We start from the raw sequence: 25,975 nt of genomic DNA, 5'->3' as shown, positions 1-25,975 counted from the left end.
CATTGTACAACAAGTCGTAACAGAAATTAATTCTTCTTCAACAGTCGATAGAGATATGGAGCCATGTTTCTTACTAACCCACGATACCAAACAATCACCCAAAAAGAAGGTTGCACCTGAAGTACTTTTCCTATCATCAATACTTCCATCACAATCTGCATTTGTGTAGGCCTTCAAATTGAGGTCTTCACTCCTAGCATACCACAACCCACATTCTGTTGTACCTTGAATATATTTGAAAATCCTCTTAACAGTCACCACATGAATTTTTCGTGGACAAGCCTGAAATCTTGTCATAATTCCCACTGCTTGCATGATATCCTTGAAGTTGTTAGATATTGTAAGCTTCCTATCATTGATCTGTATTAAGTCAAATTAACCTATGGCATTGCATCCTACTTGAACAATTTATAGCCTGTATTCATGGGTGTGTTGACAGGTTTGTAGTCCTCCATTCTGTTAGAGCCTAGATTTTCCTCAGGCTGAAAAGACAAGGTTCTAGGTCCACATCAAACCACACTCAGCCTCGTATCTAGCCCTACGAGGATAGGAGAGGGCTCTCTCCGGGTCAACCTTAGCGAAAGATAATCAGACGAGGCTTGAGATGACTGAAATAAAAGCTAATTTTAGGCTAGGTATTAAGTGTAGGGATTTGATTTGGTTTTTTGTGAGTTTTGTTGAAAAATGGGAAAGGAAAATTTGGGCTCAGGGATGAGGCACAATTTCTGCAGAGATCTGATTGGGGCAAGGAAGGCAATCATTTTGATGCTTTAAAGTGAGCGAATGGATAGATCAGACTGGTGAGGAGATAAGGAGAGCAAGAGAGTGTCAAGAATTCTCCTTAAACTGATGAAAATGTAGAAATTTAAACAAATTCAAAGGCAGAGCATAGTAATGGATTCTACCTTAATGACTCATTTGTTCAAATTCAGAAGAAGGGAGAGGAAAATGATACATATAACACTAATGAAGTTACAATTACTCAGAGAATGACATCATCAAAACATAAAGCCACATGGATCCCAAACAGTGCTGCAAAACCCTGGTCTTTCCTTTGCCAAAAATGCAGAATTGAATGTACAATAGAGTGCCAAACTTTTCCCAAGTGTCAAACCCTAAAAATGACTTAGATATTACATGATATAGCAAGCCCAAACCCATTCCCTTGCCTCTATGGGTTGAGCTCATCATTCTAGGAGTTGTTTCAACCAGTTCTAAACAAAGCATTAAAATCTAGGCAATCAAAACAACTTGCCTCTATAAGGTAGGAAACTGATTCATTCATTAAATTTTCACTTTTTAGTGAATGAATCCTCTAGAACAAGTAAATAGGTGCAAAAATTACATCATGTTCATCCAATTACATCAAGATAGATAAAAAATTACATAACAAAGCAAAACTAGTCAAACTGGCCGAATTTCTGAGCTGCAAGGTGAAAAATTGGGCAAAAAACCTCTGTGTGCCGCGCCAATTTCTCTATGCATCGTGCCACTTTGAGACTGAGTTTGATGCACTTCCTAAAGTCCAAATTTATCCCAAGTGTTATTGTTGGAAAGCCCTACCTGTCTACTTTCCAACCCAAGTGGAATTTCGGAATTTGGTGCCCATTTGCCCCTCCAAAACCTCAATCTCCCAAGATTGCTTCCTGTATGTGAAATTAGGGGCAGAGAGGTCATTTTTAGGGTGTTTTTGACCTCCTAACGACTCAAAACTTGCCCAAAATTCTTCGCCATGCACTAATGGTCATGATTTTTCATGAAAAATTAAAAAATATAAAATTTTTTGCATTTGGAGCCCCCTATCATAAGCGCGCGCCACGTGGTGCGACACACAGGGAGAAAAACCTTGTTTTTTGTACAAAATTTTTCAAAAATAGCAGAAATTCCCCAAATTTCTTGAAATTTCGGCTAGAGCTTCTTCATTAAGTGTTATGTTCGGCTAAAGAGGCTTCGACCAATATCTAAAGATGATCGATCTCCCTTTGCCTCCTTTGCTTCTTTATTGCCTTTCTCAATTCTGCCTTTAAATTCTTGATTCGGGCATTGCAGACCTTGTTTCGTGCCATGTAGTGGAAAGCCATATGTCTCAGCAATGCATGGTATTTTTTAGCCTTGTCCAATAGCCTCTCTAAGTGCATGTTAACTCTCTCGAGATTGGCCTCCCGATCCTCATTAATCTCTTGCGCCAATGACGTGAGCTCAATTCTTCTCCTTTGTGCAGCCTGGCGATTCTTGCGAATGTTTTATAGCTCCATGATTGCTTGTTGATCCTCAAGTTGTTTGTTCCTCTGCTCCAATTACTTCATGGTCCACTTAGCTCTATCCAAGTCAAGGGATAAGGCTTGGATCTCTGTTTTCTGCTCCTAGATGAACCCATTTTTGTAATGTTTTGAAATTGGCACTTTTTCACAATTAATACAACTCTCTCTTTTTGTTTCCTCCTTGATTTTTTTGGTTCAAATGATGACATTCTTGGAAATATTTTGCAGGAATAGCTGACATGGAATTTGGCAAAGGAGCCCAGGGCTGAGCCTGAAGATTTGAAAAACCGAACACTTTTAAAATTATTACAAAAGGACAAAATCTTTGACTTTTCTTCAAAACAGAGTTTTGAAGAACAGTCATAATCTATCCATATGATGATCACACTCTTTAAGATAACAACTTATTAAGAACCCCCCTCTATCCTGTTGGCTTTATTAGACCTTGTTGAGGACCAAATTGACTAACCCTAGACCTAATGACTAAAATAACTGTTATGATCTTGAAACTGAAACAGGATTGCAAATGACTTTTAAGACTTGATTTTGATAAATAGACCTGAGCCAACAGTGTAAAGCATGAGGGGGATGAATGACAAAAGCCCTTCTGACAGATTTATGGCATGCTCCTAACGGAATGCAACTGATCAAGTGAGATGGGACACCTAAAAATGAAATGCAAAAGATTTTTGACCTCTAATGGAAGGATGACCAGACCGACTCTAACATTAGCTCGAATGGGGATGGTAGCTCCTTGAAGGTGCCAAGAACGGCAGATCTCTGGAAGAGATAGACAGTGCCCTCATCCATTGGGCTATGCAGTCACTATTTTGACAAACAACACAAGACTTTGACTCATTTATTGACTGAAACTTGACTCAAACCAACTCGATGCAAACTAAAATGACTGAAAAAAGTTGACCCAAACAAACTAACTCAAAATAGTAAGACCTGAACTTAAAACTTAAAGCTTGATGGCAGTATATGACCACTTGTGTTTCTTACAAGACGATATATCATCAAACTATATCAAAATGCGAATGTAACCAATCAAGAAGATTCCTTCTTGATTGATTCTCCCTATCAGATCTTCTGGTCAACAATAGATACTTGTAACTGGGCATCCAAAATGCTAATTTACCATTATCTCCTTCATCACTGAACATTGTCATATTCACCTTCACTGCTGCCTACAACAGATTTGCCATTGGATCATGAAAAACATGAAGATTTACCTCCTTTTGGAGGAACAAGGTATCTTTTTCTTTTGATTCTAATCTTCCTTCATAATGTACTTCAGTATGTTCCTCGTCCTCAAAAAAATTTGAACAAGTAGATGAGCAGATTTCTTCTTCAAAGAACGCTTCAAAACATGAGACATATGAAGAAGATTCTAAAAGGGAATCCTGAATGGTCTGGTTTTCTGAAGTCTGAATATATTGTAGATCATCTTCATATGATATGACAGCCATATTTTCTTTACATTCATCGATCATGAGAAAAGAAACTTCAAATTATTTGTGAAACCAAACAATAACATTTATGTTGGTTTTCAAGCCTCTGTGGAAGATTTTTGAAGTTTCATGTTCCGGATTACCCACAGTTTCCAGTTCAGTCTGTCGACGTTTCAAACCCCAATGGGGGTCCATCATCAGGATAATTCTGAAAGATAGAAATGAAATGAATGAAAGATGATGAGAGAAGCAGCTAGGCACCTGGATATAAATACACCAAGGAACCCTAATATGAGAGCCGACACATGATTTTACTTTCTTGATATTATTTCTTGTTATTTATTTATAATTGAATTTATTAATTATTAATTTTTATATTAAATATTTAATTCATTTTATTATTTTTAGCCTTGATAAACCAACCATAAATTAATTAATTAATTAATTAATTAATCAATTAAATAAAATAAAATTTCTCTTTCTTATTTATTGAATCACCACACCATAGGTTAATTGGATCAATTACTCAATTAATAGTATTATTTTAGAATTTATAAATAATCAATTTTAATTTTTCATTTTTATTTTATCTTATTATTTTTATATTAGATTAATAAAATAAATCAAGTTAATTAATTTATTTTTATTTTTATTTTAGATTAAACCACCTTTTTATTAATACCTTATTCCCTATTCTATTTTACTTTTATTAATTAAATTTTATTTAAATTAATATTTAATTAAGCCTTTTTATATTATATTAATTAATTAAATTAATTATCTTATATTAATTATATTAATTAATTTTAATACCATATTCCCCTATTTTATTTCACTTTTGTTAATTAAATTTTATTTTTATTTTTATAAATTAATATTTTTATATTAATTTATTAATATTTCTATATTAATTTAATTAACCCCTTAATTTAATTTCAATTTAATTAAGCCCTTAATTTAATTTAATTTAATTAATATAATATAATTAATTAAATTAAATTAAATTAATATAATTAATTAAATTAAATTAAATTAAATTAAAAGACTAATTATATTTTATTTTTATTTTTACAAATTAATATTTTTAAATTAATTTATTAATATTTTTATATTAATTTAATTAAGCCATTAATTTAATTTCAATTTAATTAACTAAGCCCTTAATTTAATTTAATTTAATTAATATAATTAATTAAATTAAATTAAATTAATATAATTAATTAAATAAAATAAAATTAATATAATTAATTAAATAAAATTAAATTAAAAGACTAATTAATTATTTGATAAATAAACCTTCTGACTGGAAGGTCTATTGATCTTGAGCTTCCACGGGCCTCGAGGGGTTTATTTGTCTGATCAGGGGAAACCAGTTTCCACTGATTTCACTTCCATTGTCCCTGTTGAGGTTGTGCGGGAATTTCATAATTTCAATGGCCTCTCTGATTTTTCTTTTATGATAATTGTCCTCCCTTGCAATTATCTTGGCGTCTTCCAAACACATATGATGTTTGGTCTTGGATGAGTGTTCTGCAAGGGCCGACGTACGAGACCTATCATTCCTTATGTCAGCTGCGTGTTCCTTAAGCCTTGTTTTCAGAGATCGACCTGTTTCCCCAATATAACTCTTACCACATGAGCAATCAATCTTGTACACTCCCTTGAGTTGTTGATGATCTATGTTATCCTTAACTGACCTCATCATCTGCCTTATCGTTCCACTATTATGAACAAATTTCAGGAGTTGCCATGGGTTCATCGACGAATCTTTTCCACCATGGCAACTCCTGAAATTTGTTCATAATAGTGGAACGATAAGGCAGATGATGAGGTCAGTTAAGGATAACATAGATCATCAACAACTCAAGGGAGTGTACAAGATTGATTGCTCATGTGGTAAGAGTTATATTGGGGAAACAGGTCGATCTCTGAAAACAAGGCTTAAGGAACACGCAGCTGACATAAGGAATGATAGGTCTCGTACGTCGGCCCTTGCAGAACACTCATCCAAGAAAATACATGCATAACAATAACGCATGTTTTTTTATCAACCTATTAGATAGTCGTGCTTATATATATTATGAAACAAATTCTGGTAAATTATATATATATATATTCAAATTAAGTTTTAGTCCTAATAAATTAAGTTATTTTTGAAATTTTTGGGAGTAGTATTTATTACTCATTCTATTTACTTAACTTTATGAAAAATATACGCATAACAATAACACACTTACGTTTTTTATCAACCTATGAGATGACTGTGCTTATATATATTATGAAACAAATTTTAGTAAATTATATATATATATATATATATATATATATGGACATTTTATATATAGGAACACATGATTTTTCTAGATGTGAAAGTGGTGGATCTAGATTACTAAAAATAGCTACTACACCTATTAACCTAGCAACTCACACAATACAACTCAGAACAATTTGGAAGTCATGGGAACATTACTTCCAACGCCCTCACTTAATGGTTACGTGTAGAAAATATCAAAAACCCATATTATAACATTAAATAAATATTTTTGGGATTTGTCTGAAATGGTCATCATCACCACCCACATCCACTCTGGAATCTTGCAAACACCACTCTTTCACCACCACATTTTCGAGCTATCACTTGAACTCCATTTAAAACGTAACCACCACGTCTGACCATCATTGATGAACTTTCCAAAATTGAGGCTTCTCAACCTCCCAAGTGCAACCATCCTATAGAACTACCACCATCTGTGAATCCATAGGCCTCCACAGCCTTCACCAATTATCTAGGATAGCATTCTGCATACAGAATGTCTTCAGTAGACAATTCTACAACTTGACCTTATAAAATAACTTGTACTAATGCTCCGGGAGCGGTGACACCACCTTGACCTTATTAAGAACTACCTGTGACTAATTCTCCTGGAACACCATGAGTCACATTAATCTATACAATATGTGATATGTTCTTTGTAGTTCTGTCACAACCAACTCACAACATAGATGTCTCAAACAAGAACCTTCATAAATCCATAAAAAAAACCTCTCATATCACTTCATCTTCATTATATGAAGAACAAACACTCATAAATATTATATGAATCATCATAGCAACTTCTCTACATGCATGATTAATTAACATATTAAAAAACCATGCTTATAGGCCCAACCATACTATTATGACATCAAAGTGTTAATTCAACTCTGCAGTGCGCAGTCAACATTCAGATGTTGAAGAGCTGTAAGCACATGGTGAACATTTGTAGCTCAGACAACATGGCTCCAATAATCTACCTTCCTGCCATTTTGGATTGACCTCCCATTAGTTAAGCTCAAAATATAATAGAAATCTTCATGTTGTTGAAGCATGGCACCAGATCGCAACACAACACCGACGACTCGATCCACTAGTCTCTCCCCATCAACCAAGTTAGGCAAAGGCCCTTGTACTCAGAGTCGGATACATCTTCGGGTGTGCAGATACATCTTCAGGCGTGCAATATGGAAAGTGTTGGGGAGAATGGACAACATTGAAAAAATTTGCGCAGGCCTTCAACATTATTCCTAGCTCCTGAGAATTCGAGCAGTACCACATATGAAGCCCTCAATCCGACCAAAATATGACCTACAGAAATCTGATTTACAAATGGGAGTTGGACAGCACCGTGGATATAACAAAGAACGTATTTGGATTCCAGATCTTTGAAGGAGTACACCGATCTTGAATCGCCCTCGTTCATCTTGTCCTTCGTGCCTTCTGATCTTGTACTTTAATTCAGTCTCAATAGAGAGAGAAGAGGTAAAACTGCAATAACGGGATGACAGACAAGCGGTCGAACACAAAGTGATATTTGCAAGCTGCCAATGCACAGATCCACACACTGGATTACAAAAAAATATCACACGGGAACAATACAAAAACAAAAACAGCCACACATCTAAGTTACATTAATCTAATTAATTATTCTTCCCATTATGATATCTTCTTAGCTTTTTCTGAAGGGAATCAAGCTAGAACCTGCTCTGATACCATGTTAGAAAATAGAGAAAGCAGAGAGATTGATTAAACACAACACTAATTATAGTATATCTTATTAATCTAGGGGACATTACATATATAGGAATACATGATCTTTCTAGATCCCAAAATAATTAATTTAGATTACTAAAAATAGCTAGTACACCTATTAACCTAGGAACTCACACAATACAATTCAGAACAATTTGGAAATCATGGAAGCATTTTATATCTATATATATATATATATATATATATATATATATATATATATTCAAATTAATTTTTAATCCTAATAAATTAAGTTATTTTTGAAATTTTTGGAAGTACATTTTCACAGAAATTATTGGAATGATTCTATATAAATTATAGATATTAAATTATCTTTTTAAACGATTAAATCAATTATGGTATGAGAAATTAAATTAGATTCATTATATTTGAAGAAAATGATTCAAAAACATTACAAATGAATCCTCATATTTAATACTCTATATTTATAACTCCTATATAAATTGTAATACTCGTAATTAAAACTAAAAGAGATTCATTATATATATAATTCCTATATAAATGGTAATATTACTAATTCGGAGTAAAATAGATTCATTAAATAATAAAAAGTAAATCTTTATATTTAATTGTTTATATGCATGATTTTATTAAAATTTTAACGTTACTAAATCAATGGTTGCTTTTCTATACTAATTTAAATATGGTTGAAATTTTGATTCATTTTTATATCTAAAGCATAATTTATCTCTTATGTCAAGTTTTTATGATTCATAATGTTTAGAGAAATAGATTCCGGATCAATCAAATGCATATTTTGAGTTTTAAGAATTTCGAACCAATCAATGTGGTTCATCGTTAAGACAAAATGGAGTTCTAAGAATTTCGAACCAATCAATGTGGTTCATCATTAAGACAAAATGATGAAGATAATCTCATCCAAAAAGATTTACAAAGAGGGAGAAGCAATGAAAACTAAATTATAAAGTCAAATGTCAATAGAATTAATCTTTAGAAGAAAAATAATAAAATAATAAAAATTAAAAGCTAAAGAGCAACAAAAGAAAAATAAAATGATAAAAGTAAAAATAAATAATATAATAAGGTAAAAAATTCAAAAAAAATATTATAAGATAATATTAAATCTTAATAACTAATAGGAAAAACAATAGAACTTCGAATGCTTAGTATGAAAAACACTCAAAAATTGTCAGGAAAGCAATCAGAGATGCCTCTAATGAAAGAATTAACCTCCAGAATATAAGTATATACAAATCTGTCATTAAGAGGAAGAAGAGGTCATATCTTAATAAGAGACAAGAGCATCTTTTCCACCTTTCTAAAATTGCACCCATAAAGTTTTGGCAAAATGCGCTTGTTCGTAAGACTAAAGATAATCATTCTCTCCCCCTATAAAATTGGGATAACTATCTTAAGAAGTTGTATGACTCTCTGGACACCATGGGCACCATCTTAAACAATCCTATTAGGGACGATATTTTTTCTCTAGAAGACGTTGAGTCTGGGATTAATAAGCTCGCTAATGGGAAAACCAAAGATATTGACAGTTACCAAGCTGAGATCTTTAAAATGGGAAATTCTATCGTCATTCTTCATCTCCAAAAGCTTCTCAATTTAGATGTAAGGCATCGCTTCCCTAGGATTTGGATGCAAAGCCTTGTTGTGCATATCGTCATAAACGGGGACAAAAGTGTTCCCTCTAACTACAGGAACATTATGATTAGTTGTATCCTAGCCAAGCTGTATGGGCTCATTCTCGAAAAAAGGTTTAGCCCTTGGCTTGAGAACCAAGGTAAAAGAGTTGAAGGGCAAGCTCATTTTAGGAGACATCACTCGACCATCGACCACCTTGTCACCCTTCGGATCATCGTAGAGGAATACCGTAATAGTAAAATCAATCTCTTTTGTTGTTTTGTGGACATTAGAAAATCTTTCAACGGTCTCCCCAGAGATAAGCTCTAGGAGAGGCTTGAAGAGATCATGATTCCTATTGAATTGAGGATTGTTGTGATCCACCTCTATGAACTATCATTTCCAAGCTTAAGACCAATGAAGGGTGGTCTAAATATATTAAATGTAATATCAGGGTTAAGCAAGGTTGTCCCCTTTCCCCTACCCTTTTTTGTATTTACATCAATAGGCAAGAGAAGTGTCTCGAAACTGTGGTTTGAAAAGGCACCAAGCTCATAGTTATTATCGTTACTCTTTTCCCTTATGCTAATGATATCGTTCTTCTTGTAAGGAGCCATGATGACCTAGACAAGGAGCTTAAGACTCTTCATGTATACCGCACCAAGATAGGTATGACATTTAATACTGACAAGACTAAAGTGATGATCATTAAATCCAAAAAGATCGCCTAGGGTAGCCTCGTTTATGATAACCATTATCCTTAGTAGGTTTCTTATTATAAATATTTGGGTATTAACTTTCTTCATCAGCTCAATTCGAATCATAGCACTGGGAAAAGAATTATTGGAGGTTAGAAAGCTTATTATGAGCTTGAAAACAATTGTAAGTCAGTCAATCTTTACATTTGGAGTAAAAAAAGGTTCCTCTTTGAGATTCTTGTCACTCTTGTTATCTTATATGGATGTGAAGTTTGGGGGTGTAGTATATCTAGGGAGTCATGGAGAAAGATTGAGATGATCCAAAAGTAATTCATAACCTATAACCTCAAGATCAAGGGAATACTCGCTATCCTACCGTCTTGATTGAAGTTGGCCTATCCCCCATTAAAAGTGCAACTATGATTAGATATCTGATGTATAAGAAGCATAACAATATGGAATTGAAGAGGCTCCCAAAAATTGCTTCTAGCCTTAGTCAAAAGCCCCACTTGTGCCTTAAGCATGGGTGGCATCGGGATGCTAAGTCTTTGCTCAACCTTTGGTTAATTAAGGAGGAGATCATCATGGGAAGAAAGGATAGTATCAAAGATACTCTTACCTCCAATTTTAAGGACAAGATGTGGGATGCTAAGGAGCTGGAGGGTAAAAGGAAGCTAAGGTACTATAAGGAGGTGATCAACCCCACCCTTGATAACCATAATTATCTCTCTATGTTGACTAGCACTAAGAAGAGAATGAGCATCCCTAGGATTAGAACTAACTCTCATGAGACTTGGGGTGAGACGAGGCAGTGGTATACTCGCAAGACTCCCTGGGATGATAGAATTTATCAAATTTGTGATACTAAGAAGGTTGAAGATGAAAAGCACTTCCTTTTAGACTGCCCAGATCTTTCTGACATCCACTCTCAATTCCCTATCATCAGCCACATCTCCAATATTCATGGCTTATTAAGCGAGCTCAACTATAGTGATCTTGAAATGTTTCCTTCTCTACTCCTCGGTCACAGAACAAGATTTTGAAGAATGATAATTAAACTCCCTTTTCTTGAGGTCCAATAGACCACATTGGTCTTAGCTGACATTAATCATCATCATCATCAATACAAAATTAAAATCACAAAAATTAATAATAATATATTAATAATTTATTAGGAAATAATAATAATATTATTAACGACATACCAAAACATATATCAATATTAATATATTAATATTAGTATATTTATATTAAAATTAATATATTAATCTCCACCGGGTCTTGGATAGACTCTGATCGGGTGCTTTGTTAAGGCACTCCTTGATGTTAATTCACCGGTTCAGTTCCCTGCCTCGGGGTGATATGTTAGACGTGATGAACATGTAGTCTTCTCAATCTATATATATATATATATATATATATATATATATATATATATATATATATATATATATATATATATATATATATATATATATATATATATATATATATATATCAAAATTTTCATTAAACCAACCTAGATCCATCTTAGCTTTGGATATACCAAATGCAGAGAGGGATCTAATCTCTCAAGGTGCAAACCTCTTTTATAAGCGCAAAACTTGAAGAAAGGTTTGCACGTAGAGAAATTTGATTTCTCTAAATAGATCTAGGGTGAAGATGGATCTAGGATGGTTTAATTATTAATTTTTCTTTTAGTTTAATTTTTACCTTTTTGTAATTTCAATGTGTCAAAAGGTTTTCATTAATAATTTTTATTTTTATTTTTATTTTTATGTAGTTTGACCTGGTCAACATTTTTAGATAACATAATATAACAACACATTAAAAATTCTCTTCAATACTAGGATGGAGAGTGTCTCTTTACCCAAAAGTGTAATAAACAAATATTAAAAAATAAAATTATAAAATAATTTGATTGTGAAATGAGAGATGGTTTTTGGGCATGTGGCATCAGTTAACCATGTTATTTTCCCATAGTATGGTATGGTTTATAATATCCATGGCAAAGCGGGGCTGACTATCCATTATTAAAAGTCTTGTTATATTGTAAGTATTATTTCGGTTGTGAAATGAGAGATAGTCTTTTGGCATATCGTATTGATAAGTCATTGTATTTGTTGGGTAATTTAATTGACTTGTCATTAATTGTCAAATGTGGGATTCGTGAACTTGTGAATTATTCATTCACTATATGTGCTACGATATCTATTTTCAATTCAAAGAAACTAGCTTAATTGCACATAAGGATTGAAACCTATTTATGACTAAGTTTTGACAAGCATTTGCACATGTTCTATCTTAAAAAGCCAATTTATTCAAACTCAAAATTTTGAAATATAAATGAACTTTAAAAGCAAACTAAACTATGAAAACTTTAAGATATATTCTAATTGACAAGAAATTGAAATCTATAATAATAAATAGAAATTGAAATCTATTTTGTTAAACAATGAAAGGAAATCTAACTATCAAAATGAAAACACAACTATCCTACAAAACACAAAATTGGAATCTATTCTAGAAAGTATTAAAATACAATGATTTGTTGACAAAATTTCAAGTGCAAGAACCTCCAAAGGTCACTAATGTGTGTATACTATCAAAAACCAAATATAGCTATCAAAATGATGACTAGAAAAAAACATGAAAAAGAAAGAAATTATTGGAAAATACTTCAAGCAAAGTATTTTTAGATTTTTATGTTTATATTGAGCACTCAACCAATAATAGAAAGAAAGTGACTAAGCAAACTATATTGAAAATAAACAATTCAAACATCTAAAGAGATTGAAAATTAAATCGAAGGAAATACTAAAATGACAACTATACTATCTAACAACTCCACAAGAGGCCCGCCTGGTGAGCGTGAGGAATTATAAACTTAGATCACTTGATGTAAATCACCAATTTCATTCAGAGTTGTGCCATATTAGAGATTACATTTTCTGGGAAAAAAATAGAGTTTTTTCTTCTTCAAACATTAACAACAATTAAAATTTAAGATACAGCATTGACATCTGATTCCCCCTCTCATCAAAGGTTTCGCAATTTATAGATTTTTAATGCAACAAGAAACTCAAAATTTCATTGCATGGATTTTGACCATGAGATCTAAGTAAATAAGTTTGAAAATAAAACCAAATATATTTTGAAGGATATTAGGATCAAATATCAGCCCACATCTGATCACACATCACTCCTTCTCATGAGTTTTCTAAAGAACAACTCATTCCAATATTTTTGGTGACTAGGAGTTGACTAGGAAATTACCAAATTGTTTGTTCACATAATCTTGAAAATATGGCTCCAAAGAACCCCAAAAATATCTCAAATGGTAATGAATTTTTGGAAACTTCCTTAGGTGAGCCTAATTCAGCTCGTGTTGAGAAACACCCATGTTTACTTTTTCTAAAATCCATTTTCATTTGCTCATAAAACGCGTTTGAAGTTGAATGGTCAAAACTACTGTGCTTTTCTTTTGATTTCGTGCTAGATGTTCACACTTGCGAGCAGGGTAGACTTTGAATAACACAAATTGATATTGGAGCTTATATGATTTAAGTCCTTGTGCCATGTTTCCTTGATCCAGGTCCGAGTGTGACGAAGGACCCTTCCAAGACCCTTTACTTTCTCGATGTGTTAAATTGCATTTTTAAAAGAACATAAATGAGTACATCTGCATGCTGTAAAGAATAAGAACATTTCAATCATCAGCAACATAAAAGCAAAAGCATTGATAACGGAGTTTGTCAAGGAGGGACTACGCCTCCAAGCCCCAGTGTTAAGATGGTGTAGGCCACTGCATTAAGTGATGTCGATAATGATGATGTACATAAGAGATGATGCTGCGATCATACAAGGAAAATGCCCTCATGTAGGAGTGGTGCCACAAGATGTTCCGCTACAGGAACTCTCAGTGAAAATACTCCTATCAATATGACACAAAAACTCATGCAAGATGAGCATCCTGCTAACATGGCATAAAAGGGATCTCCATGCAAAAACATGCATGATGACAATAAGAGTATCCCAGCAACATACAACAAAGGGATCTCAAAGCATAACATGACGAATCATGACAACAAGTACATCACATAGATGATTTTGCATCACATCAAGCAAGGAATCATGAAAACATGTAAGAAACAAGATCCTCCATCAACCTCCATCAACATCAATCAAGGATCTGCGCAACATAATGCATAAAAAAGAATTACATGAACACATCATATACCTCACAACTAAGGTCCATCTGAAGAAGCGGATGTCAAACTACTGAAGTTGTTTGGACCATCGATCTGATGGCATCGATCGCATGAAAATGACTTCTCGCACATGAATGTGGACATCTGCACTGCACCTAGAAAAGTGGCTTGAAAATGAAATTAGAGGATGAGAAATCTGAATGCACCATCAGATTTGTGGCATTTAGTAGTGCAAAATCGATTGTCCAAAATCTAAATTCTAAGAAATTTAGAATCTGGGGCTCAATGAATCTTTTAGATTCCTCAAAGATTTTGCTCCATGGGTGGACTAGAAATCTGCAACTCAAATGGTGAATCTAACCTTGCCATTATGATCCCTATAGAAAACCATGAAAAATAAGTATAAATTTGACTATATTCCAACATGGATAAAAATTACCTCCTCTGGAAAATTGCAAGGATCATGGTTCTGCTCCCTGTTTATAAAGCAATCATGGTTCCACCTGCATACTGAAAAATGGCCAAAAAATGCAAGACTCTGATGGAGAAATGGACAACACCATTGTGTTCGTGGTGTTGAGAGGCATTGAATCCATATAAAATTTGTCAAATTCTCACAAAGTGGAAATTTGGCCCTCCTGCAAAATTCATGGTTCCCCTTGCATTAAAATTAATTAAAAATTAATTTGTCTCAATTTGCGTGCCCACTCCTGGTTCCTCCTCTCTGCCCCCATGCCTGAAGAAATTTCGGGTTAATATAATTTTACTGGGCGGATTAATCAATAAAGTTGGTTTGGCGTGTTGGCTAAATTTAAGTTTGGTTGAGGAGGGGTCGGGTGGTCAAACCCTGCCCCTCCTTTTTTTTAATACGGAAATAATTTGGTTTCATTTTATATGGGGGGACGGGTCAACATTGGGTGGCCCGCCCCCATACTCCCTGCGTCTTGTTTGAATGGCCAGCTATTAACGGCCGTTGATTGGGTCGTGCCTATTAATTGCAATGTTTTATATGGGGCCACCCACTGAGGGGCCGACCCATGTCGGCCAAGTGGGTTCAACCCCCACTAGCCCCGAATATCATATATTGTTATGTTGATGGTTGGGTAAGGTGTAGGTGGTGGGGGTGGTGGCCCACCACCACCCCTTTTTTGAATATATTTTTATTATAAAAATAATTTTGTTCAAAAATTCGAATTTTAGTTCGTAGGATAGATTTTAATGACCCCACAAATTTCGCCTGGAATCTAGCCCAAGTTGGCCAGAACCTGGTGGCCAGAAAAAGTCCAAATTGTGGCCTCCTTAAGCGTGCCTAGTCATAGAAAACTCAACCCAAATTTGATTGCTTCTAACTTTTGCATACGGACTCGGATTAATGAACCGTTCACACTGCCATGATTAGAACGATGAGATCTACACTCTGGTCCTAGTTCGAGCATAATCTCGACACTTTGATTTTTGAGCTTTCCTAAGTCCTATTTGTTCTGTGTGTCTCTCTAGAGCCACCTGGATCAATCCTCCCCACTGAGGAGCTTTTGGTTCTCCAAAAGCATGAAAAATAATGTGCAACTTTCTCTGTACCCTGTTTGCACCACAAGCATCCTAAAAGGGTCTCGCTTCCGTTTCCTTCAACTTTGTTCTTCAGAGCGTTAAGAGACGAGCCGACACCTGCTACCTCTACAACCTGTAGTACATTGTTTTACACATTACATGCTTGACTTTTATGACCAACTAGTGACCCAAATGGCCCACACTTGCCACAAGTTTATAACACATACTCGGTTGTCAAGTTTACATCAAAATGGACGTAAGACCTCAGCTATGACAACAAGGCCAACTTATCATTGTTGCCTTAATAAGTGATGGAAAACACATCATCATTGCAACACATGATTTTCAAACATAAGGCCAAACGCTATTGTTTTGACAAGTGATGGAAACATAACATCACTTTCATAGTTTAACATGCGACACCAAATAAGACCAGACATCATTGTTGTTGAACAAGAGATGGAAAACACATCATCACTTTTACATTTTAAAATGCAACAAATGATTTACAAAAGCATGACCATGAAATGATAACATATCTAGAAACAATTTTTCACTTATCAAGGTGAATGGGTCGCCTCCTTATGGTGATTTTGCTCATCAAACAATCGTTTCACCTGGTTCATGCACCGACACTTTGACTTTAAGGCACTGCTCTGGATGGAGACTCCAACAAGTGGCTCTTTGATGGCCACTTCTATCGCAATGATTGTAGTAGGTTTTCTTCCTACATATCTGCTTAACCTGTTTCTGTTCATGCTGTTGAGAGGATCTTTCACGCCTCATCCTTTTGTGTGATGTCATTCTTTTCCAACAATTAGAAAATGTGTGGTTATGTAATCCACAAAAGGTGCATGTTTTTTGATGCCATGTTTTATGTTCATTATTATCAACATGATCATAATCGAAATGAACATTCAAAGATCGAAGGTGGTTAAACCTTCCCCTACTGTCTCTGATGTAAGTATGGCGATGAGAGCTTGCCTCAACTCTTTCCCTGCAATGGAAACTGCCATGGGATGATGGGGATGTGTTCCCATCATTCTCTTTCCTCGATGATTTCATTGATGTCTCAGACGACTCTGACACCTTCAATCACTCTCCTTTAGTGTATCTCTAGCCTGAAAATCGATGTTTGTGCACAACATCCAAAGGTTGAGTTATGCCTTGGTTATTAGCACCAAGTTCTTCTGATGGGGTTGACAATGCCTTGTTCATTAATGCCCAAGCCTTTTCTGTCATATTCCATTTTATTCAATAGTTTGGAGCCAATTCCTGTGGTATGATTTTCAAGAATAGTGAAATCATTATCAAGAAACATACATTAATTTGGAGAACTACTTTTTACCTCACATGGGTCACGCTGCAAGTTTTCCAAGGCCTCGTCCTTTGCATGTAGTTGTCATAGAAAACTTTGTTTTTCCTCTTTCTCTTCATGTAGGTGCATCTTCAATTCAACATTCTCTATTTGAAGATTATGTTTATTTTGCTTCAGTTCTTTTAAGGCCTCTTTCATGGCTTTCAACTGAAGCTTCAATCGCTCCTTCTCCTCTGTCTCTTTTTGTAGAGTTTCATATATGATTTCCTCTCTTTTGGAAATGTTGAGCATGGTCTTGTACATTGCTCTTTCATCCTCTATCACTGCACGTTCCATTATTCACGCTGCAATTCACAGCAACAGAAAGACTGCTCTAATGCCAGTTGATCCAGGTCCGAGTGTGATGAAGGACCCTTCCAAGACATTTTACCTTCGTGATGTGTTAAATTTCATTTTTAAAAGAACATAAATGAATACATCTGCATGTTATAAAGAATAGGAAAATGTCAATCATCAGCAACATAAAACAAAAGCATTGATAACGGAGTTCATCTAGGAGGGACTACATTTGCAGGCCCTAGTGTCCAGATGGTGTAAGCCGCTGCATTAAGTTCTTTCAGTAACGATGATGTACATAAGAGATGATGTCTCGATCATACAAGGAAAATTCCCTCACGTAGGAGTGGTGCCCCGAGATGTTCCACTACAAGAACTCTTTGTCAAAAGACTCCTGTCAATATGACACAAAAACTCATGGATGATGAGCATCTCACCAACATGGCATAAAAGGGATCTCCATGCAAAAACATGCATGATGACAACAAGAGTATCCCAGCAACATACAACAAAGGGATATCGAAACATAACATGACGAATCATGACAACAAGTACAACACATAGATGATTCCGCATCACATCAATCAAGGAATCATGAAAACATGTAAGAAACAAGATCCTGCATCAACATCAATCAAGGATCTGTGCATCATAATGCATAAAGAAGAAGTACATGAACACATCATATACCTCATAACCAGGGGCCATCTTAAGAAGTAGATGTCAAACTGCTGAAGCTGTTCGGACCATCAATCTCACAACATCGATGGCATGAAAGTGACTGCTCAGACACGAATGTGGACATCTGCACTGGCACATAGAAAAGTGGCTGGAAAATGAAATCAAAGGATGAGAAATCTGAATGCACCATCAGATTTGTGGCGTGGAGTAGTGCAAAATCGACTATCCAAAATCTGAATTATGAGAAATTAAGAATCTGGGGCTCAAGGAATCTTTTGGATTCTCCCTAGATTCCTCAAAGATTCTGATCCATAGGTGGACTGGAAATCTACAACTCAAATGGCGAATCTGACCTCGCCATTCTAATCCCTGCGGAAACTATGAAAAACAAGTATAAACTTGACTATATTTCAACATGGAGAAAAATTACCTCCTCGGGAAAATTGCAAGGATCATGGTTCCGCTCCTTGTTTATACATCGATCATGGTTCCACCTGCATACTAAAAAATGGCCGAAAAATGCAAGACTTTGATGGAGAAACGAACAACTCCATTGCCTTCATGGCATCGAGAGGTGTTGAATCCATATAAAATTTGTCAAATTCTGACAAAGTGGAAATTTGGACCTCCTGCAAAATTCATGGTTCCCCCCGCATTAAAAATTAATTTGTCTCGATTTGCATGCCCGCTCCTGGTTCCTCCTCTCTGCCCCCATGCTTGACGAAATGTCAGGTTAATATAATCTTACCGTGTAGATTAATCAATAAACTTGGTTTGGCGTGTTGGCTAAATTTAAGTTTGGTTGAGGAGGGGTCAGTGATCAAGCCCCACCACTCCTTTTTTTTAATAGGTGAATAATTTTGTTTCATTTTATATTGGGGGTTTGGGTCCGCATTGGGCGGCCCACCCCCATACTCCCCGCATTCTGTTTGAAAGGCCTACTATTAATGGCCATTGATTGGGTCGTGGCTCTTAATGGCAATGTTTTGTATGTGGTCGCCCGCTCGGGGGCTGGCCCACATGGGCCGGGCGGATTCAACCCCCGCTGGCCCCGAACATCATATATTGTTACATTGATGGTTGGGTAAGGCATAGGTGGTGGGGGTGGTGGCCCACCACCACCCTCTTTTAATATATTTTTATTATAAAAAGAATTTTGTTCAAAAATTAGAATTTTAGCCATAGGAGAGCTTTAACGACCCCACAATTTCGCCCAAAATCTAACCCAGTTTAGCCAGAATCTAGTTGTCAGAAAAAGTCCAAATTGTGGCCTCCTTAAACCTGCCCAGTCATAAAAAGGTCAACCCAACTTTTACTTATTCTAACTTTCGCACACAGACTCAGATTTACGAACTGTTCGCACTGCCACAATCAGAACGACAAGATCTACACTCTAGCCCTAGTTCGAGCATAATCTAGACACTTTGATTTTTGAGCTTTCTTGAGCCCTCTTTGTCTTGTGTGTCCCTCTCGACCCACCTAGATCATTCCTTCTAGAGTGATGCTACTACCTTAACCATGGAGATATCTACGTAAATTGACTAGAGTTGTAGAACCTTGAACTAGCCAAACCATCATTAGTAAAACCATGCAAAATTATTTGTAATTAATTAAAAATAAAGGAAATAATAATAAGCTATGTAAACGTGCATAAGGTATTTTGGGGAATTTATGAATAAACATGTTTAATAATGATGACAATGAGTGAGTCGAATGATGCGAAAATGGATGGTTTCATCAATAAAATCATGGCATGTTGGAGGCCGTACATTCCCCCACACAAGATATTTTCCACATCCTCATGCAAATAAATATTTTTCATAATCCAACCAGTTCCTAGTGTTCCTTTTTTCTGGCATTTCAACTTGATCCTTAACTAAAGCTCCAAGAGATCAATATTGACCAACTATCTCAATAATATGCATTATTCTCTATTTGTTTTTCAAAATCACACATCTAATAGCATAAATTTTTCTTTCCACATTTTCTTGTTGTGTCATTAGAGTAAGAAAAAAGAGTTACCCATCCTCCTTCTGAAGTAAAAAAAATTGAAGTTTTCACGTAGTAGGTTTTTCATGGATGTTGTAAAGGTAGAAGTGATGCCTGTTTATTTGTTCTTTTCTTAGTAACCTACTGAATCAACAATATTGTCAAATAGTTTCTTCAAGAACTCACCAACTAATGAATGATATTTATGTGAAACATGCTTGTTTTCTTCTTAATGTAAGAAAATTTCCTACTGTGAAGCTTTGACAATATGAGTTGCACATAACACAAAGTAAGAGTTGTAGGTGAGGGTTGTACAATTTATTAAAGAGAAAATATACTTCTAAGTGATTTCTAGATTGCATGAAAAAAACCTTGTTGCAGCCTTCTTCTTCTTGTGGTTCTATAATCGTGATTTCTTGGCTTCCATTAAAAATATGAACATGAACAATATGACAAATAATTTAAGTGTTGGATTTACTTATTAATCATGTGCTACAAACATGTACTATGATGCTTCGTTAAGAAAAACATCTCCCTATTTTTAATTAGTCCCATATGAAGGCCAAGAAAGGTCAAATTGTTCATCATGGAAGTATGAATCAATTTGTATTGCAACAAGAAGAGGAATTTAGATTAGATAATGGTGGGAGACAACTTTATTACCAAGACAAGCATAAGACCTTATGAAGGAAAATATTATGCAATCATAGTATGGGGTTGAACCATAACAACGTTTGTAGAGTATCCAATAACGGATGAGAGCTGAAAATGATTATTTGGGATTGATTATGCATGAAAACTAGAATAATAATGAAGGATTCATACAATGGTTTGAAGAATGTGGATATGATAGGGTGAAATACATACATCACATGTTTTACCATAGTTTTCTTATTACATTTTACAAAATTTTTAACAAATTAAAAATTTTGAAGCTAGTTTTACCTCAATTTTACCTTTTGGAAATGGAGAAGAGAACACAATATTATGGTTGACTTGGTGTTGATTTTGTTAAGAAATGGAAACAAGAAATTCTAGTTTAATTTGTCCTTGAATTAAACTGTGAATTAAAATCGAATTCTATTGTGATAAAAACTTGTAAATAGTTAATTAAGTTTAACTAACTTCATTATATTAGGAATTTCGTTTTGGAAGTCTTTCTGTATTCATGTATATGTTCTCCCTAAAGTTTAGAGGTCCAGGATGAGTTTATTTGAGTTGTACTTAGATTAACTTAGTTTACTGAGTTACGGTCAGTTAAATTAGTTCTAACTATTTGTGGAACTAATAGAGGACTAAAATTTAGTTGGTCCATTGGTGCATCCACAAGTGTTACTCTAGTTAACTAAAGATTCCCTCATGAGAAACTCATGCATGTCAGTTCATAGAAAGATCGAGTTGAGACTAGAGTGCAGGGACAATGTACTATCAATTCTATGATTTACTGAGATGTAAATATCATGCATGCAATCAGAGAAGGACCTATGTTTGGGTTGCACAATTTTAGAAGAATGAATTCCATTTATATACAGGCTATTCCTCCTAGGAAATGCACAAGGAAGTAGGGGCCTGGGAGGCAGTGGAAATTGGTTAAGTGCTCGCTACTAGAGGGCTTGTAAGGTAGTGAGTTGGGAATACTTGTGCGAAATTTTTCTAGTGAGAACAAGCTTTATATATTTACTCATATTTCTAACTAATGCAATATAGATATGTGGTGTTTTGAGAAGTGGTTTTCCCTAGGAAAGCTTATTGTGTTATGTGCCATTTATTTGTCTTCTTCTTGTTCATATTATTTTCATTGATCTATTGTCTTATGTTGGTTGATAATAGAAGTATATTCTTGTCTAGTGCTTTAGTGAATTGCATGAGCTTGCGAATCTACATGAAATTATACATGGTATCAGATATGCATACAGTATAATAGAGGAGATTTCAATGTTTTTAGTTTTGTGTCACAGGAGAAATTCGACTTTGCAATACATACTTCAGGATTGGGAGATGGCATTCTACGGTTTGCGAATCGACTATGACTTGGAAGGTAACTCAAATTTTATAGGTTGCAGGGACAAAATGGAGGTTGTATTGGAGGATAATGGCTTAAAGGAATTCATTGATCAAGACATTCCTAAGCCAGCAACATCGGATGCATAGAATCTGGCCGAATGGAAGAAGTGTGTGGTGGAGGCGAGGTAGCTAATCCTTGAGGGAGTTCAAGACCACATTGTCTTGAGTCTCCATGGCAATGAAATTCCATATACTATGTGGAAATAATTGACAGACTTGTATCAAAACAACAATGACCAAATGAAATTGGCACTAAAGGATAAAATGTGAAAAATCAAAATGGAAAAAGGCAAGACTATTCCAAAATACTTGACCAGGTTCACTCAATGTAGTGATTAACTTGGAAGTGTTGGAATCACGTTTGCTAAGGATGATATGGTGAGTCTTTCTCTTCTTAGACTACCAAAGAGTTGTCATAGTTATTAGGACTCTATTAATGGTCTCCAGAAGCTACCAAATTGGGAACAACTATGGTCAAATTTGATGCAAGAGGAGATAATGAGGAACACTATGGATGGCTCTTCATCAAAGACTAATGATGAAAATAATTATGCCTTAGCGATTTAGGCAAAGAAGGGGAAAGGAAAGCTTCTGATTCCAAATTGGATTCTTTCCATGGAGGTAAGGAGAAATACATGAACAAAGTTAAGTTCTTTCATTGCCACAAGACGAGCCATTTTGATACAAATTGTCCACTCAAGAACTCTAAGAATAAGTCCTAAGGAGGAGCGGAATGTGAGGCTTTGGCCTCTGAATTTGAATTGGGATTTTCCCTCATTCAATGCATGTTTTCATCAATGATGGGAAGTTTATGGTACTTAGGCAGTGGAGATTCATTCCACATGACTGGCAACAAGGAGTTATTGACTGACCTAGAGGAGAAATATCTCTAGATGCATATCAAGATGGGTGATTATTGGAGGTATCATGCTACTGGATTGGCCACGGTTACTTTATAGAGCGAGACTGGGACTCCACTCACCTTGAATAATGTTATGTATGTGCTCGCGTTTAAAAGGAACTTGGTATCCATTTCCATGCTTGAGGATAAAGGCTACGATGTGATCTTCTCGAAAGGAAATGCATTCCTTCGACACATAGCCACGAGTTAGGTAAATAAGATAGGGATTTGGGTGAAGAATCTCTATAAGTTGGAGGTATAGGATTGTAGTACTTTGAGAATGAAAGCAGATATGGTGCAGAGCTGAGATGTTGGTGAGTTGTGGCATAGGCAATTGGGACACTTGCATCATGTGGCATTGAAGATCATGCTAGAGATATCTACTGGTTTGCCCAATGGTATATAGAGAAAGTTCATACATGCAAGGGGTGTAATTTGGGTAAATACACCAAGTCTTCCTTTCACGATAGAGACAGTCGAAAAGAGGTTATTCTAGAGTGAGTCCATTAAGGTTTGTGTGGACCATTCTTCAAAGCATCCACAACCAAGCATAGGTATTATGTTATATTTGTTGATGACTTTTCTAAAAAATGTTGGATACTTTTCATGTAGAAAAAGGATCAAACATTCACAATTTTTTGTGACTTTAAAGCATTGGTGGAGAAAGAGTTGGGCAAGAAGGTTAAAGCTCTATGGAGTGATATCGTTGGTGATTATGCCTCAAGCAATTTTAAGAACTGCTGTGCATCGGAAGGAGTTAAATGAGAGTTGTTGACACCCTATAACCCTCAAAAAAATGTTGTGGCTGAGAGGAAGAAAAAAAGAATAGTAAGGGCAACGAGGGAGATGTTGCATGGTCACGACCTACCACTACACTTATGGGTTGAGGCATGCAACACAGTGGTTCATGTTCATAACCATACTGCACATTGGATACCTGGGATGAAGACACTAGAGGAGGCTTATTCTGATATGAGGTTGGACGTTGATCACTTCAGGGTTTTGGGTCATCGGTATATTTCCATGTGACCAAATATGCACAACATAAGCTTGAGCCAACAATAGAGTTATGGATATTTGTGGGTTACACTGATACACTTCACAACTATCGAGTGTACTTGTTAGCCATTAGGATGATAGTGATTCACAAGGATCTTATATTCAATGAGGACAAGGCCATGCAAGCTTCCCTTGAGAGGGAGCTTCAGCTACCTACAGTTGAGGATATTTTATATCCTAAGGTTGAGGAGCCTCAGATTGATGTGGAGAAGCCACATGCAAAGGATCTAGGAGTGCTTCCACTCAGGAAGAGTCTTTGAGAGATGGGAGAAAGTGAACTAGAGAGGCAGATATATTGCTATCATATTCTAGAGAGAATGTGGGAGAAACCACATCACAACGTAGACATAGGAGGTTGCCTAGCAAGTACACTAGATACATGGCTTTTATGAGTTGATGTGTTGTTACAGATCCATTTTCCTTTGAGGAAATAGTGTAGAATCCAATTTGGGTTGATGCAATGGTGGAGGATTATGACTCCATAGTTCGTAACAGTGTTTGGGATGTGGTCCCGAGACTGGAGGATAAGTTCGTGGTGAGCTCATGTTGGCTTTACATGGTAAAGAAAGATGTAGATGGTAGTGTGGAGAAGCATAAGGCTATATTTGTGGCCCATGGATTTTCACAGGTAGACGGGATTGACTATGATGATACATTTTCTCCTATTGCAAGGTACACATCGATCATATCTATATTGGCACTATCAACGTAGATGGGTTGGAAGATACATCAAATGGATGTGAAGATAGCCTTCCTTAATGGCGCGATTGAGGGAGAGGTATACATAGAGCACCTTGAAGGTTTTGAAATGTTTGACCGTGAGTCGCATGTGTGTCATTTCAAGAGAGCATTGTATGGGATTAAGCAAGAACCTCATGTTTGGTACGCTAGGATAGTCAGCCACTTCATAGGGTTGGGCTTCATGAAGAGTGAAGCGTATACAAACTTGTACCACTTAGTGGTGGAAGGTAAACTATTGATCATTGCAATTTGTGTTGATGATCAACTGATCAAATCTTGGAAGGAGGACCTTGCAAGAGAGTTTGAGATGAAGGATTTGGGGCTCATGCATTATTTTTTAGGCATGGACATATGACAGGGTGATGGGGATTTGTTTTTATCTCAAGGAAAGTATGCCGACGAGATACTCAAGAGGTTCCACAAGGAGAGTTTCAAGCCTATGGGGACTCTTGTAGCTAGTAACCAGAGCAAGGAGGATGCTACCTCAGGAGAGGTAGTGAAAGCTACTATTTAGAGGAATCTTATGGGTTTAATCATGTACTTGGTGAACACATCACCAAATTCATGCTATGCAGTTAACCAAATGAGTCAAGTGATGGGTAGGCCTACCAATCTATATTGGAAAGTGAGAGAGCATGTATTGATATACCTCTAGGGCACTATTCAGTATGAATTATGGTACAAACAGATAGAGGTGGAAGTTTCAAAGCTTCACCAATGCAGATTGGGCGAGGAGTCCATCCAACCATAAAAGCACATCAGAATGTATTTTAAGTATTGGGTGAGTGACAATTTCTTCATAAAGCAAGAAATAGAGACTAGTTGCACTTAGTTCAGTAGAGGCAGAATACATGGCTATAAGTCAAGCAACATGTGAGTCCATCAAGATGAGGAATATCCTCATTGGTCTATTTGGTTAGTAGATGGATATGACAATGATTTACAAAGATAATCAGATTTGTATCAAACTCTTTGAAAATACATTTTTCCATGACAGGACCAAGCACATTGATATTTGATATCATCATCTC

This window comes from Pinus tabuliformis, chromosome 5_1 (genome assembly GCF_031772625.1).
Source record: "Pinus tabuliformis cultivar Carrire ecotype Pingquan chromosome 5_1, CPIR1, whole genome shotgun sequence".
Classification (NCBI taxonomy): domain Eukaryota; kingdom Viridiplantae; phylum Streptophyta; class Pinopsida; order Pinales; family Pinaceae; genus Pinus; species Pinus tabuliformis.
This window is presented reverse-complemented; position numbering follows the sequence as displayed.